Below are 11,188 nucleotides of genomic sequence, written 5' to 3'. Positions count from 1 at the left end.
AACCTAAGTGTCCATCAGTAGATGAATGGATGAAGAAGAGGTGGTACATATACACAATGGAATATTATTCAGCCATAAGAAGAAAACAAATCCTACCATTTGCAACATGGATGGAGCTAGAGAGTATTGTGCTCAGTGAAATAAGCCAGGTGGAGAAAGACAAATACCAAATGATTTCACTCATTTGTGGAGTATAACAACAAAGCAAAAACTGAAGGAACAAAACAGGAGCAGAATCACAGAACCCAAGAATAGACTAGCGGTTACCAATGGGAAAGGGTTTGGAGAGTATAAGTTGAAAGGGAGGTATAATTAAGGGGTGTTATGATGAGCGTACATAATATGGGGGAGCACAGGCAATGATATAGCATGGAGAAGACAAGTAGTGACTCTTTATCATCTTACTACGCTGATGGACAGTGACTGTAATTGGGTACGTGGTGGGGACTTGATAATAGGGGGGAATGTAGTAACCATACTATTGCTCATGTGAAACCTGAACATAATATTGTATATCAGTAATACCTTAATAGAAAAAAAAAACATAGAGTCCTGGATTTGTATATGTGTATATGTGTTTTAGGGACTAGATATAAGGATTAGTGGCATTTTTAGCAAAGTGTTATAGACTGATTTTTTATCTGTCTTACCTATTGTGGCTTGTTTGCAAATCACATGAGACAGATTTTATATTTCATTTATTTTTAAAACTCTTTATTCTGGAGAAATCTAATCATATCCCAAAACAGAATATACAGCAACTTTTTCCTGAACACATCCTGAATATATGCCTTTTTGAATCTGCCCATCTGCCAGTTACCCAACTCCAAAAACCATCAATATTTTTACATTCTTATTTCCTCCAATTTCCCAAGTTTTTTCTGGAATATTTTATAGACAAATATCAAATATACTATCCTTTAACACCAAGGTATTTTAATCTGTATCTCAAAAATGACAATACTTACATATTCACAATGCCATTATCAACAGAAAACAAAATCAATTCCAATTCCTTTGGCCTAATATCAAATTTATATTCAAATTTTTCTAATGAAATTTGTTTGCATTTGGTTTGTGCAAATTAGCATTTAAGCAGGGTCCACTAATGGTATTAATTACGTTGTTAATGAAGCTGTCATTTAAGTCTCTTTTAAGATGGAATAGTGTCCCCTTTCTGCTCTGATTTTTTATGCCACTGATTTGTTAAAGAATACAGATAAGGTGTGCTGCTCTGCATTCTGGATTTAGCAGATTGTTTCCTCATGGTGTAGTTGAATTTATTTATCATGACTGTATTTTCTGTAGACTGGAATATGGAGCTTAAACTCTGATCAAATTCAGGGAGAATATGAATTCTCAAAAATTCATCATGGTGTTGTGTGAAGAAACAATGTCCAGTTTTTGTGATACTAAGATTGGTCTGTACTTGTAGGTAATGGCAGTCATCAAACTTCCTCATTAAATTTCACTTTGTGGTTTACCATTATTTGATGACCGTTTACTCAGCTACATTTTTATGGATTGCAAAATTTCTAATATTGTCATCCCTTTTGTATTTATTCTGAAATTTTTTATAAAATATATTTCTCTCATTTACCAGAGCTAATTAATTCTCTTGAGGCAGGGTTCATTGGAAAGAGCAAGATAAGTACTTATTTATTTCCTCTTTAGTTATCAATGATCAGAGTAATGGTTAATATCCTAGCCATCTTTAGTGGTTGGTGCCCAGTGATGTGTATTTTGTGTATTTTGTTTCCATGTATCCTTATTTTGTGGGGAGGGGATATGTTTATGAACTCATGACTTTTAAAATGTATTTGATATCTCCTAATGAATTAAAGCCATTATTCTTTTTTGTAACCTTTTCATGTACACAATTAAACCTCAAATGTATATAATTATTGAGAAAATAGTAAATAATAGATTCATATATCCATCACCCAGCTTCAACAATTAGCAATTTATAGTGATTCATTTTTTAATTAATAGTCACATACTCTGTGCCCCCTAATCCATATTTTAGAAGAATCTAGATATATATTTTTCTACATTTACAATGTGTCTCTGATAAAAAAGAGACATTCAAAAATGAAATCATGTCCACAGTAACATTACAACCACCATTACAATTTCTCAAAATCATTGGATAACCAGGTAGTATTCACATTTCCCCAACTCTCTTACAAATGTATGTTATGTTTACACATTTTTTTTGTTGAGCCAGGATCCAAATATGGGCAATGCATTTTATTTGTTTGATATGTATCCTAATTTTCTTTTGATTTTGAGGTTTCCCCTTCATCTCTTTCCTTTCTTTGCTGTTTTATTTTATTGCAGGAATTAGCTTTTAAGTCCTGTAGATTTTCCCGAAGCTTGGAGTTTGCCAACTTGATTGCTATTAAATAATTACAAAACAGAATTTCACCTATCATTCTTTTTAGTGCTCAGCTATCCCATCTTTAGCCATTGGAAGGAAAAAGTAGTTGTTGATTAATTTCCTTATTCCTTATAACAGAAAACTATAGAAAGCATTATACTAAGGAACTGTGGAGGATAAAAATGCAAACTTTCCTATTAAAATATTTTTTTCCTAAAGAATAAACTGCAGTGAAAACTGTGTATTCTAAATCATAAAAATATTCAGAACCAAGAACAAATATTATGTCATGAATATAGTTAATGGACTCATTTTTCCATCAAAACGAAAACATTCCCAATTTGGCTAAGAAAGCAAATATAATTTGACTAGGTATAAGATGCATAATTTGAAGGAGAGCCCAAAAGATAAAAATAAAGGGACAACAAAGATTTACCAAGCAAATTTATATGAAAAAAAAGCATGGGTCGTTATCTTGCTATCAAACAAGAAATGGATTAGGCCAAAAATAAAATCAGACAAAAAAATATTTTATAATACAGAAAACCACAAATACAAAGAAGATACAATAATTAATAATATCTGTGCACTAAATAATACAGCCACAAATTTCATAAAGATTATAGGCACTGCAAAGAGACATAGACAAAAGATACAAATAATAGCTTACTTTAACATACCCATCAGTCTAAAACGGTTCAAGAAACAATCACTAATAATTTAGAAGACCTAAACAACAAATCAATAAACATATATAATAGATGTAAATAAAAATATGTACCTTGAAAATAGAAATTATAACTTTGCAACTACTTGTAGAATATTTGTGAAAATTGTATATTATGGCACAGTTAACTTCAATACATACTCACTAATATGAAACCAACAATATTTGATCACAATGTAATAAAGTTAGAAATTAATAACAGGATTAAAATCAAAACAAATCACAAAAGGCACTCCCATCTAGAATCAAAACAAACAAAGCCAAGCATAAAACAAAATTAAAATGTGTCCATTGAAACAGATCTGAGTTAAAGTGAAAATCCAAAATAACATTTCAAGATTTCTCTTTTTTTCCTCTCATTCTCTCATCTGGAATTTCTTCTTGAATAACCACATTTTAATTATATTAATCCATTCTAATTCATGTTTGCTTTATTTTACTAGTTTCTGCTCTTATATTTATCATTTCCATCTTTCTACTTATTTTGGGTTTAATTTGCTGTTTTGTGTTGACTTCTAATGAATGTTTAGCTTGTTGATTCCATCCTACATTCATGTACTAATATATACATTCAAAGTCATAATTTCCCTATATGCATGGCCTTTGCTGTATCTCACAAGTTTTAGTTTGTGGTATCTGTATTCTCATTTATTCTAAAATACATTTTCATTTCCATTGTCATTTATGCTTTGATACTTGGGTTATTAAGAAGAATATTTTTCAATTTCTGATATATGAAATATGGCCAGAAAAAATTAATATAAATTTCAATTCATTGAAATTTTTTGACTTACTTTTTTGGCTCAACATTCAGTCAGATTTGAAATTATACTTTTGTTTTGAAATGAATGTGCATATATTGTTCTATATATGTCAAGTTGAGTTTGTTGGTTGTGCTATTCATATCCTATGGTCTTACTGATTTTTTTGTCTGCTTTTTCTATATATTATTGATACAAGTGATTACTTATTTCCCACAGTGATTGTGTATTTGGCTATTTCTTGCTTTATTCAAATTTTAAGTATGATTTTTTAACTGTTATATTTTCCTCATGAATTAAAATTTTATTATTAGGAAATATCCCTCTTTAAAATGTACTTTCTGTTACAGTGCAACTATATCAATTATTCAGTTAGTTCTGATGTGTGTACATATATATGTATACAGAGAGGGAGAGAGAACTTTATGGGTATATGGTTAACATGTTGAAAATACACATAAAGTATACACTACTGTAATCAAGATAATGAATGTTTCCACCATCCACAAAATCTTCTCATGCCCTTTTATAATCCATCTTTCCCTCCATCTCTGTAAGAATCACTGATCTGCTTTCTATCATTACAAATCTTTCAGTTTTCTACAGGTTCATATTCTTCTTTGGAGGGGCCCAGCTTTTGTAGCTCAGAATATTATTTGGGGACTAGTCCTTATTATTAATATCTATATTAATAGATAAATTAATATATCTATTTTTATAGTTATATATTTATATATAAAGAGAGTGTGTATCTATAGTTCACTCCCTTTTTATTGCTCAGTAGCATTCCACTATAAGAATGTATCATAAATTATTTATCCACCTACCTATTTATGGAATTTTAGGTATTTTTCTTTTCAGTTTAGGACTATTACGAAGTCTCATGAACATTTGAGTAGAAGTTGTATAGATGTATAATTCATTTCTCTTGGATTACTACCTTGGGCAAAAACCTTTTAAGATCTTTATCCTATTATGGCTTAATGTCCTCTTTGGCCACCATCATCTTTGCAAATATTGTTTTGTTCTATTCTCATCTTATCTCCTAGGGCATGGCACAGATAATTGACCTTCTCTTCTTTTCAATTTTACCAATCTTTTTGTTTCTATAGTCCATTCTGGTTATTTTACTTATTTATTTCTTTATTTATTTTTACATGTTTTCTGGTATGTTGATTTCTCTTTTGGTTGTTTTAATTCTGATTTTCACGTATCCTTTGAATCCTTCATTTCACATAATTTATTATTTAGCTCCTGAATTTTTATTTTTATAGTTTCTATTTACAAAAACTGTCAATTTCTTATTTCTTTTTGTCTTGGGAGCAATATTTAGTAAATGTCTGTTTTTCAAGACTCCTTCCATAACTGAAGGTTCTGTGTGTCTTTTTATATTGTCTGTTTTCCTGAAGTGTCATTAATGTATGGTCTACTAACATGCTTTGTTATTTTATAATGTGTGCTAAGCATTGTATTTGAGAAAGTATATATACAAATGGTTTGCACTCAAGAAATATATTGTCTTCCTCTAGGAAGGACGTGGGGTTCAGGGGGTGGGCATTGGCACCCTGGGCTTACCTCAATGTAATTCCAGTGCAATAGCATAGAAATAAGACTGTGGAGCTGCAAGTACTTCATTCTATTCTGAGTTGCAGTATCTATGAAACCTGTGTAATTCTGCAGTTTCCTGAGGATCTTATTCAAAGTAAGGGAGTTTATCAGAGTAGTTACCTATACTTGGGAGAACTTGGACTCCAAATAACTGTCCTCCTAGCCCACTAGGCTGTCAAAAAGCATTTTTCAGCCTCTCAAGGACACCTCAAGAATCAGAAAAACAAACCAGACCAAACAAAAGATCCCTGAGGAAGAATGACCCAAACACCAGACTAGTCAATAAGGAAAGCATGTAGGTAGCAAAAGCAAAAGTGTACCAAGTTAAAATAACACTTTTCAAATTCTTTTAATCATGGAAACCATACATGTTTGGAGGATAAAAAGACTGTTGGTGTTTAGGACATATTCTTGGCAAGCGTGGCTTAGGTTTGTCTTTTGTCTTTCCAGACAAGTAAGATATTTGCAGAAAGTCAAGAACTTCTTTGCTGAATGATGTGCCGTGGTTGCTGCGCACTCACTCAGAAACGAGGAGGTCTCCAGGGCCGCTTCTGAGCGGTAATGAAGAGTGACCCGCTGTGTATTGCTCTTCCAGGAGCTGGAATTGAAGGCTAGGAATACTGGGGGTGGCCACAAGGAGAGTGTTTATCCAGATTTAGAGTAGAATTTTGTGGGAAATATAATTATTTACCAAACATTTCAAAAACTGTTACTACAGATTATGTTAAATCAGTAATGAGACTAATAATTTTAACTTTTTACATAATTGATTAAATATCATTTCCCACTAAGATTAGCTATACAATAGACATGTGATACTTCCTTTGCTGAATCTGTTAAATAATATTCTTCATAAATCATGGTTTCTAGTGAGGAGCCCCTTCCTGCTGTGGGCTGCCACAGAAAAATTGCACTTATAAAGTACACAAAAGGTACTCTGCTGGATATTTACAATATGGTCCCGAGGGATGCAGGGACCAGGAAGCATCAGCCAGGCAGTGACAAAAAACAATTGCAAAGCAAGATTCAAGCAAACACATGGTTAGTTTCTGCTGTCATTCATGTTCATCTCCAAGTATCATGAGTATATGTCATCTTCATTATTCCTAATCCTCAGCATTTTATTCGACTTTTTTTTTTCTGGCTTTCCATAATTAGAAACTCTTTCCTGTGTTGTGGGAAATTCTCCTTCTTTTTAGCCTCTGTGGGAGAAACGAGGTTCAGATGAGAGCTTTCCCAGGTTCTTTGCAGCTAGACACAAATATGTGACCTAGGTTTCATTTGTTAAAAACAATAACCTAAAACAGAAACTAGTGAGTCAGAGAAAAAGGGACGAGGGAGCAGTAGCAATTACAGGTTTCCAGTGGAAAAATCACCATCGTCTCTGCTTTGTGGCCTCAAGGCAAGGCATGACATTGTGTTTTCAGTGCTGTCCCTACCACCCGGTTCTCCAGCATGATTTTGCCTAGGATGTTGGTGACCTAGATTCTGGTTGCTCTTGCCTATTTTCAGAATCTTATTTTCTAGTCCTTCACCCTGTGCTTTTGTTAGTTGCCAACATTGTTTTAGTAAATTTCTTTTCAGCTTAAGTCAGCCAGAAGTGATTTCTGTTGTTTATAATTAGGGCTTATAAGCAGTTGCAAAAAATAGCCATTATTACCTTCATTATTCTTAATAACCAAAGGTTAGTTCCATCTGAATTCATATAGTAGTTCAGACATTTCAGATGTTCTAGTGTGGGTAAAATTGTAATTTTTCCAGAATATCTCGCCTGACTTTATTTCTCCCTTTGACTGATATCGGTTTTTAGAGGTATTTTGTCCGGGATTTCCTCCCCCGGACTAACAGCTAGGTACCCTGCTAAACATTCCATGGGCATTTTCTCAAATAAGTCTTTCTGTAAAAATGGTCTTACAGCAATTCTGAGAGGTAGGTACCACAGTGAGCCTAAGTTTAGCCTATTTAAAAAAAAAAACTGAAGCTTGAAGATGCTAAGGAATTTGGCCAAAGTTAATAAGTAGCTAATATTTGAATTTAAACATTTTTAATTCCAATACTGTACTGTTTCTGTTAATAGTAGTCCTTTCATTGGTGTTATTACTGTACCTCCTCACTCCATAACAAACTTTATTATTTCTAATCATTTTACCTTATGCTATTTTACTGCTATAACAATGTTTCCAGTCCTCATGAAATAATCATGGAAGGTATTGTTAGCCTCATTTTACAGATAAGAAAAGTTAGAGAATACCTGAGTTGTTGAAGGTCACAGGAAGTCAGTAGGTGGTGGAGACTGGGATTCAATCCAGATATTCTGACTCTAATTGAATCCAAATTTTATTATACTAGTAAAATCCTATAATAATTTTGCTCCCATTTCTAGTTAGGGATGACCCCTCTAATAATGGTAACTATGCTGTAAAACTGAGATGTCAGGGTCCATCTGTTTCTCAGTTAGGTTTGTATTTCTAAAGGATATGTAATTCTAATAGGCTTTCAATAAATACTTGTTGGGGTGATGCATTGAATCAAGTGATATCATATCCCTCAACCTTAAAGATGACACACTGTTGATATTTGTAGTTTTATATATATATAAATAGAAGTGTGGCTTCCCTGAAAAATACCTCCTTTACTTTAACCCCTTTAGAAAGAAACACTTAAAGCTAAAATGCAAACTCCTAGAAAAGAAAAAAAATGGCATATTAAGTTGTTAACAGGGAAAAAAACAATGTATCCACAGACTAGGTTCATGGAAGGATTAATTTATAATAGTGAAAAATTGTAATTTTACATGAGCCAGAATAGCCTCACTTTAATCCATTTTTTAATATTCAGCATTTGTCTTTGGTCATTAAAAGTATTACCTTGTTTAACATTTGGAAGTCCTCCATCCAAGTCCATGTAATCACAGGCACAGATCCTTTGAGTCACCCTAAATCCTCCCCCAGTTGCCTCTCCCACCTTGTTTCCTAGAACCCTCCACCTGGTTCACCCCATTCCAGCCACACTGGCTTCTCAGTGCTCCTTGAATGTGTCAATAATGCTTCAGCTTCAGGATATTTGTGTTCAGTGAAGAAAGTTTGTTTGGTCTCACGTAGCTCATTCTTGAATTCCTATGGGATGTTTGCAGGTGTCTTACTGAAAAATAAACTCTATCCTCTGAATAGAAGAGCTGAGCCCTGGCTGGGCATCTCTAGGCTTTTTCTACCATTCCACAATGGGCATTCATTCTGTTCCTTCTCATACTATATTTGAATTCAGTGCTTCTTTCTTATACTTATTGACTCTAGCCTGTGTTATTTGGTCTTCCTTATTAATCACTTTTAATGTTAGCAAGTAGAATGCCATGTATTATATAAAATGGATTTTATGACCCATAGATGAAAATAGGTAGAAAGATATTTTTAAAAAAGAGAGACTCTGTAATACCTGGAAGTAAAAGAAAAATGGTTAAATTGCTTTACTTATCTTCTCTCCTGTACTATCTAGAAGGAACTAGAATAAGATTAGTACCTGTCCCAGTTGTCTTCCCTAGACTGGACTCCTTTCTGCCTTATCCAAGACTGAAAAAGAAATCTGAAATCTTAACCAAAACTGATGCCAAGTTAGTCTTGAATAGGACTCATATGTAAGCCTATATATTACTTGAAAATGTGAAACTCAGAGCAGAATACAAAACAAAAATTAATTTCATAAACTCAAATTAATTTCATTCAATTCCCAAATCTAAAACCAACATAAGGGCCATAATTGTACACTAATCAGGTAAATGGATTTAAGCAAAACAGAAAAGTAGAATATTGGATTTATAAGCAGACAAACCTATGCGAGATGCAGCCCCTCACCATTTACCAGATGTATGACCTTGGGCAAGATTCCTGGCTGCTCTGAGCAACAGTTCTCATAAACATTGGGTTGCAAAAACAATAAATAGCTGCAGAAGAATTAGGTTGTATTATAAAAATATTATTATTTATAAGAAATACATGTTTGATCTTTGTCCCTATTCCTGGCACAGAGCCCCTAAAACCCTTGGTATTTCCTAAGGATGAGCATGATCAAGGTGTCTTTTTTTACATTAATGAGGTGATCTTCTGACCACATGGAAAAAGGGGGTTATCTGCCAGGAGAACTAACCATGTGACTAGAAGGTGGGAATTTTCAATCCCACACCCTGACTTCAGGGGAGGGGAGAGGGGTGAGGTTTGAATCAATTGCCAATGACCAGTGATTTAATCAAACTTGCCTAGGTAATGAAGCCTCAAAAAAACCCACAAGCAGGGTGTTTGGAGAGCTTCAGAGCTGACAAATATGTGTTGATACTGGGAAAGTGGGGCTTCTGGAGAGAGCATGGGAGCTGCATGCCCTTTGCATACCTTGCCCTATGCATCTCTTCCATCTGGCGTTTCCTGAGTCACATCCTTTTATAATAAACTGGTAACCTAGTAAGTAAAATGTTTCTCTGAGTTTTGGGCTGCTCTAGCAAATTAACCAAACCCAGGAAGGTCATAGTGTTAGAATAGCTAGATAGCCAGACATGACCAGGGAGGGGGATGTGGACTTCAGCCCACTGGTTGTTTACATTCTAAATATCCCACATCAGGTATTCTCAGGGGATGAGGGGAGTGATAACACAGATAACAGACTGGCCAAAACTGGCTGGTTCCAACATGGAGGAGAAGTTGACCCAAACTCCACCCCAAAATCCATTATACATTCATTAACATAGTAAAAATCATGTTTTTATGTCATTTGCATGGTAAAAATCACACCTCCCCAGGCCATGGTAGTTCAATGAGAGCCAAATATAACCAAAAGTCCCTTTGACTGATGTGAGGATGGAGCAAGTCCAAACTCTGAAAAAACTCCACCTGTTCCCTTTGAAACCTAACTCCACTTAGTGAATATTCATCTCCCTTTACATAGAAAGGCTCCCTATCAATTCCTCAGAGGAATTCCCTCTTGGTCTTCCGCACCCAACTCTCAGGTTTGTGCTGTTTTATTGCCTCTCTCTAAACTCTTTAATGGCTTTTTTTGCATACACTTTTGAATTCTTTCTTGCAGTAAGACCAAGAACCCATCTCTGGTAACAGAAACTCTGACCTGGGCTGTGACTGGCATCTAAAATGTGTGTAGCTTGGGTGGGCAGTTTTGTGGAACTGAGCCCTCACCCTGTGGAATTTGATGCTATCTTCTGGTAGTAGTGTCAGAATTGAATTTAACTGTATAACACTCAGATGGTGTCCAAAAATTACTTCATGATGTGGGGAGAACCCCCCACCACCCAACCATGGAATTGGGCCCTGGAATCCTTATTAGTTATTTATTCCCACATGATACATCCAAAGCATCTTCTCACCTGGTAGTTTGACCTTCCTGTATATAAATCTGCTACCATAGATACTGACCTATACAACACTCTGTGATTTTAGATTTGTTTCATAAACAGGGCCCTTATAAATTGCCTTTATGATACATATGTCAACAATCTTCAATCTTTAAAAGCACTCTCTCTCTGGACTAAAAAAAGAATCTCATGTCCTCTACCATTGTTTGCAATTTGAAATATATCAAATGTTATGATTACCTCAATAATGAGGGCAAAACTTATTGGGTAGATTATCTGCCTGTCTTCCTTCCTTGTATGTATCCATACATTGTTTTCTTGTATCAGTTTCAGTAAGTTATGATTTTCTAAGAATTTTTCCC

Source organism: Manis pentadactyla, chromosome 2, assembly GCF_030020395.1.
Source record: "Manis pentadactyla isolate mManPen7 chromosome 2, mManPen7.hap1, whole genome shotgun sequence".
NCBI lineage: Eukaryota > Metazoa > Chordata > Mammalia > Pholidota > Manidae > Manis > Manis pentadactyla.
Note: the sequence above shows the minus strand (reverse complement) of the source record.